This window comes from Corvus kubaryi, unplaced genomic scaffold (assembly GCF_017639235.1).
Source record: "Corvus kubaryi isolate FWS band 111438036 unplaced genomic scaffold, C.kubaryi_AGA036_p1.0 37209, whole genome shotgun sequence".
Taxonomy (NCBI): Eukaryota; Metazoa; Chordata; class Aves; order Passeriformes; family Corvidae; genus Corvus; species Corvus kubaryi.
In genome coordinates, this window is record NW_024581060.1 from 1,454,927 (window position 1) to 1,462,058 (window position 7,132).

The following is a 7,132-nucleotide window of genomic DNA, read 5'->3' on the forward strand; positions in this document are numbered from 1 at the left end:
CAAGGCTGCATTAGGGAATATGCAGCTCCCTGCTGCTGATCCTAGACAGACAGCAGGAATGGATGCTTTGATGGGGACTGGTCCCTTCTCTGATCCCAGTCTACAGGGTACTTTGTCCTCTAGCATCCTGCAGCAAGCTGAACAGGTCGGAATGGCTGCCCTGTTGAAAACCATAGAGTTGTCTGCGCCCAGAAAGCGATATACTGAAATAGTTCAAGGGAAATCCGAGTCATTCCTCTCTTTTGTAGATAAAGTCACTGCTTTTGGTTTGATTGAGGATGACGGGTTAAGACAGTTGTTGTTAAGGCAGTTAGTGAGAGATAATGCAAATGAAGAGTGCAGAAAAATCATAGATGCCTTACCAGGGGATCCTGAGGTAACAGACATGGTCGAAGCCTGCGCTAAGGTGGGATCTGGGAACCAGAGAAGGCCTGCTTTGGCTGCATTCCTGCAGCCTGTTCACGCATTTTCTGGTTGTGAACCAAAGCAACCAAAACAGGCGAAAAAACGGAAGTGGCCTAAGCCGAGCCAAAAAGAGAACACACCGATCCCCCAGTGCAGGAGGTGTGGCAGGCCAGGGCATTGCTCGGACTATTGTAGATCCCTGACTCATGCTGACGGTCGGCCGTTGTCGGGCAACTTCCGCCGGGGTGCAAGGAGGGGGAATTGCTCTCCGATGCAGTCTCTCCCCCAGAGAGTGGCACAGGTGCAGGCACAGGCCTACCCAGCCACCCTAGAGACGGCACCCAGGGATCAGACAGCACCCAGAGATCAGACGGTTTTGACGTCCATACCTCAGCCGCAGTCGTCTTAGACTCTAGCGGTATTTATAAGGTTCCCTTGGATGCATATGGACCCTTAGCCCAGGGATCCAGTGCGATGCTGGTGGGAAAACCTGATGTTGCCCATCAAGGAATCTTAGTGCACTCAGGAGTTATTGATGCTGACTTTAAAGGTCAGATTTGCGCTATGGTCTCCACGCAAAAACCCCCTGTAACTATTCCTGAAAAGACCTGCCTTGCTAAATTAGTGCCTTTTAAGTCTTGTGTCCCCAGGATAGAACAACAAACTCAGGAAGATGATGGCAGTGGATCTACGGGACTTCCGCAGGCCTTCTGGACTGCAGACATCTCTGACCAAAGGCCACAGATGACATGTACCCTGATCCTGCCAAACACCCATCCACCCTGGATTCAGCTTCGAGGTTTGATTGATACGGGTGCTGATGTAACTATCATCTCCTTCTCTGCATGGCCTCCCTCATGGCCTTTACCCCCAGTGGGATCGGCCATCGCAGGAGTAGGAGGAACCACACAGAGCTATTTAAGCGAACGGCTTGTGGTGGTGAAGGACTCAGAGGTGTGATTAGGCCTTATGTTGCTACTACTTCCCTTAATCTTTGGGGATGGGACGTGTTGGCAGCTTGGGACATACAGATTGGGACAAATTTTTAGCAGGGGTCACTGTGCATGAGGGCACACAGTATCCCACACTGCCTTTGCGGTGGTTGATTAACACACCAATCAGAGTCAGATTCTGCTCAGTTAGTGGCATTAAGGGCTATTTTCATGACTTTTCAATGATTCTCACAGGAACCTTTGAATTTGGTTACTGAAGCTGACTAGAAAAAGCTTTGTATACAATTAATCACATTACAGTACCACAAAATTCAATTAATCCTGTTATTCTGAATCATTTTCTCTCATTGCAGTCTGCAGGCGAGAGACATCTGCCCCGGGCAAAAGTCTGGGTGCGGAATTTACTCACTAACCAGTGGGAAGGCCCACATGAGCTTATCATTTGGGGTCGTGGGTATGCTTGCATTTCCACAGATACTGGGGTATGGTGGCTACCTGCAAAAATGCGTTCACCCTGACCTACGGCACCAGAGGCAGAACAGGCAACCTCCAAATGATGACCAGAATGCCAACCATCCAAATGGCGACCAGAATGTAGATCATCAGCCTAATGACTCTTCTGTTGATGACCAGGATGTCAACCATCAGGCAGATGGTCCTTCCACAAGCAGAGGCTGAACTTTAAAATTCTTGTTAATGGAGTCAGATAGTTAAAGCCTTAAGGACATATTTAGAACTAATAACTGATGTAGATTTCTATTTAGGATTAATAGTAGAGTTGTTCTCTTATAAAACAAAAAGGGGGAATTGTAGATACAAAAATGCCACTAGCAAGGATTTTCTTGCTATTTTCTAAGTCCGTGAGAGACTTTTCTCTCACGCAGAAGAAGTAGCAGAGTTATGTAAACAACCAAGCCGCCTGCAACCTTGAAAAGTCTTGTTTATGGTATAGTAGAAAAATATTTTGACAATGGATGTTTTAGGATTTTAGCCAATCACCTCCAAGGGGTGGCTGGTTCTTTGTCCAGGAGATGACTATGTAGACTATGAAGAAAAAAGTCTATAAAAGAGTTTGTAAAATAATTAAATAAATCAATCTTGATGCACAATTCCCGCCTGCTGGATCTTCTCTCCTCCTCCTCCTCCCTATGGCTGCGGGACACGGTGATATGCCCTAGGGCCCAGGCCTGTGGTAATATCTACATATGTACAACCCCAGCACCTCTCATCCTCCGCTTTGTATTAAAATGAGATCATTAGTCTTTCACACATGTACAGTTTCTTTCTTGAATTGGGTCGGTGGTCTTGAATTGGGTCAGTGGTCCTGAAAGATGAAGTCAGGAATGTCTTCTTCACAGTGACCTTTTCACCTTCTTACTGTTGGCAGGCTTTCATGACCTCTTGGTGCAGCCCAAGATCTCCTACTTTTGATTATGAAACCCAGGTGCTGTTCTTGGTTCTATTAGTTTCAATTTGTTTTGATGACCATTCATTTATTCTGTTTCCTTCTATAAACAAAACTTAAAACAAAATATAATGGCAAATACTACATCACTTAGCTCTAGCTTAGGCATCTACTAATCATTAACTTATTTTTTGTTTTTCTACTTTGTATCCTAATCAATACAAATTTCTTCTCACTCTTAGCTAAAATTTTAACCTTTTGGAACTTTGACTCAGACCCATGCTGGAGCAGGTGGATGCCTGAGAGGAAGCTGTAAACTTGTGGGAAATCTGTGCTGGAGCAGGCTGCTGGCAGGTACCTGCAGACCCATGGAGAGAAGAGCCCAGGCTAGAGCAGGAGTCTTGGTAGGACTTGTGACCCTGGGGGGGACCCACACTGGAGCAGGCTGTTCTTGAAGGAATGCATGCTAAGGAAGAGTGACCCACATTGCTGTCGTTTGTGTAGAACTATTGCCCATTAGATGAGCTCACACTGGAGAAGTTCATGGAGAACAGACTCCCATGGGAGGGACCCTGTGCTGGAGCAGTGGAAGAACTTGTCTCCCAGAGCAGTGGCAGATACAATGTATGGACAACTGACTGTAATCCCCCTTCCCTGTCTCCTTGCACTGGAGGAGGGGGAAGGAAGTACATCTGGGAGAGAGGAAGGGGTAGGGGAAGGTGGTTTTAAGGTCTTATTTTTAATTCTCATTATCCTCTTCTGATTTTATTAGTAATAAATGCAATTAATATCTGTAATTCGAGTCTGGTTTGATCATGAAAGTATTTGGTGAGTGATCTCTCTCTGTCCTTATCTCAACTCATGAACTATGTTTTCTCCCCACTTTCCATCGATGGAGGGGAGTCATAGAGAGGCTTTGGTGGGAGTCTGGCATCCAGCCAGGGTCATTCCACAACAGGTAGGCAGGGCAAGACAAGGCAAAGAACAGCAAAGCAAAGCAAGGAATGGCAAGGCATGGCAATGGAGGGGCAGGTAAGGCAAGGCAAGAGAGGGGTAAGCAAAGGCAAGACAATTCAAGGGAGGGGTGGGTGTCATGGTTTGACACTGGCCAAATGCCAGGCACTCACAAAAAACCATTCACTCATTCTCCTCTGCTATAGCTGAGCAGAGGAGGGGAAAAAAACCAAAGGACTCATGAGTTGAGATTAGGGTTAGGAGAAAAACTCTAAGGGCAAAAGAGGCTCAAATTTAAAGGGATAAAGCAAATTTATTATTAACAGAGTCAGAGGAGGATAATGGGGAATAAAATAAGCCTTTAAAACACCTTTTTCCCCCCCAGCCTCTCCGTCCTTCCCACAAATAGCATAGGGAGACAGGGCGTGAGGGTTTTGGTCAGTTCTTTACTTGAAAATGTTTCTTCAGTCTGCTTGGGTTGAGGAGTTTCTTTTTTTTCTGCTATGCCGAGGGGTCTTTCCCACAAGAGACAGTTCTCTGTGAACTCCTCCAGTGTGGTTCTAATTTTCACAAGTAGCAGTCCTACCCAACCTGCTGTAACATGAGTCCCTCCCGTGGGCAAAACAGTATTTCCAAAACTGCATGTCATTTTAGACCATGGGGTGTAGTCTTTTAAGGATAAGCTGTTCTAGTTTGGAAACAAGGGCCCTCTTTCTCTATCTCTGGAAGCAAAAGCCCTCTCTGTTCAGGTCTCCCACTGGATTACAGCTTTTTTAACATTCACCCGCTCTGGTGTGAGCACTTACTAACCCTTAACTTACTTGCCTTACTAACCCTTACATGTTCTTGCTTTGCCTCGCCTTGCCAATCACCCCCTTGCCTTGGCTTTATTTTGCCTCTCACTTGCCTTGCCTTGCAGACCAATGCCTTGCTTTGCCTTTCCTACCCTTTCTTTGACTTATCTTACCAATCCCTCCATGTCTTTGCCTTGCCTTTTACTTTCTTGCCCCCCCTTTGCCTTGCCTAGCCTTCCCTTGCCATGCCTGACCTTTCTGTGGCCTTGTCTCACCCTGCCTACCAGTGGTCTTGTCTTGCCTACCTAGCCTTGCACTTCCTTGCCATGTCTGACCGTCCTTTGCCTTGCTGGCCCCTCCCATGCCCCGTCTTTAATTAATTACCTATTCCTCCTTTGTCTTGCCTTGAGATTCCTACACCTCCCTTGCATTGCCTCGCCTTTCTTTGCCTATCTCTTGCTTGTCTTGCCTTGCAAACCCATTGGTTTCCCTGTCTTACCTACTAATCCTTGCCTTGCCTTGCTTACCATCCTTGCCTCGCCTGTTATCCCTTTTCTTGCCTTGCCCTGCCTAGCCCTCTCTTTCTTTGCCTTACCAACACCTACATGTCCTTGCTTTGCTCTTTCTATCTCTCTCTTCCCTTGCCTGACCCTCCGTTGCCTTGTCTAGCCTACACATGCTGCGTGCTTCTTCCCTTCTTTTTCTGTGCCTTCCACTCCCATGCCTATACATGCCTGCCACTCTCTTGCCTGGCTTTGCCCTGCCTTGCCTGCTTCTCCTATGACTTGCATTGTCTTTCTTTCTCCTCCCTTACCTATCCTTACCATCCTTTGGTAGTAAGGGGTAGGCAAAGCAATGTAAAGTCAAGCAATGTAAGACAAAGCAAAGGCAAGGCCAAGAAAAAAAAGGATATGCAAGTAAAGGCATGGGATGGGTATGCAAGGCAATGCAAGGCAAGGGAGGTGTAGGCGGGGCAAGTCAAGTTAGGAGTAGTAAAAAGAAGGCAAGGGGAATGATAGGAAAGGCAAGCAAGGAGAGGGAGGGACAGGTAAGGTAAGGCAAAGCAAGAAGAGGGGTTGGCAAGACAAGACTAGGAAGTTATAGGCAAGGCAAGGCAGGGGTAGGAAAGGAAAGGCAACAGGTGTGTAGGCAAGAAAAGGCAAGGGAGGTGCAGGTATGGATAGGCATTGGAGTTTGAAGGCACAACAAAGGTGGGGGTAGGCAGGGAAATGCAAGGCATGTGAAGGCAAGACAAGGCATGGGAGGTGTAGGTAAGTCAAGGCAAGGGTGCAGTACATAAGGTAAGGCAAGGGAGGGGTAGAAACAGAAGGAAAGCATCTAGGCCCAATGTTTCACATGCGTATGAAACCTGTCAACTGGCATAAAGACCAGCATCAGCTTTCTGGTTTTGCACCTCTGGTGTAGAAAACCCAATTTTTGATGGTTGGCTCCAAATTTCTGCCATGAGGTGGAGGAAGTTAATTAGAGTACTTGTCCTTAGAAAGTAAAGGATGTAGTCCTGGTGTTCATTGATGATAAGGTATTGAGCAGATCATAAGGTTTCATGGGGATGTGAACCCCAGTGAGACATTTCTGTCCTGGCATCTTTTGTGTAGGAGCAATTCTTGCACATATTTGATATTGAAGGTGGTATCCAAATTTCCTGAAAGTGGGTGACTGTACTTTAACATGGGGAAGAACACAGCTAGGCCCAGTACTTCAGGTGCAGATGATAGGGAACAGCAACCACAGGAGCAGCTTTCTATTCTGGCACATTTGGTGAGAGGGCAGTCCCCCGATGTTTTGCAGTTATGAAGTTTATCATGGTTTGACAATGGCCAAATGCCAGGCACCTACAAAAGCCGCTCACTCACCTGCTCCTGCTACAGCTGGGCAGAGGAGAGAAAAATTTAATGAAGGTTTAAACAGTTGAGATCAGGACCAGGAGAAAACACTCCAAGGGCAAAACAGGCCCAACTTAGAGGTAAAAAGTGAATTTAATACTAACAAAATCAGAGGAGGATAATGAGAAGTAAAATAAGCCCTTAGAAGCACCTTTTCTTCTCCCAACCCCTCCCTCCTTCCCACCAACAATGCAAGGAGGCAGAGCATGGGAGTTTTGGTCAGTTTGTCACCCGAGGTTTTTCTTCCACTGCTCAGGGAGAGGAGTCCTTTCCCTGCTGCGCCATAGGGTCCCTATCATGGGCACAGCATGAGGGAGTTCTCTGTGAAGTTTTCTAGTGTGGTTCCAATCTCATGAGCAGCAGTCCTGCCAAAACTGCTGCAATGTGAATTCCCCCCACATGAAAACAGCCTTCCCAAAACTGCTACGGCATGGGTCACTCTTTCACGGGGTGCAGTCCTCCAAGGGCAGGCTGCTCCAGCTTGGAAGCAGGGGCCCCCTCTCTCCACTGGACCTCCCACTGGATCACTGCCTCATGCAGGCATCCACCTGCTCCGGCGTAAGGACCTCCCCCATTGGGCTGCGGATGGATCTCTGCATCCCCCATGGATCCCCATGGGCTGCAGGTAGACAACCTGCTTTACCACGGTCATCACCACAGCCTGCAGAGGTGTACTAGTTTGAAAACCAACCAGTGGGAGGCACCAAGTCAGAATAA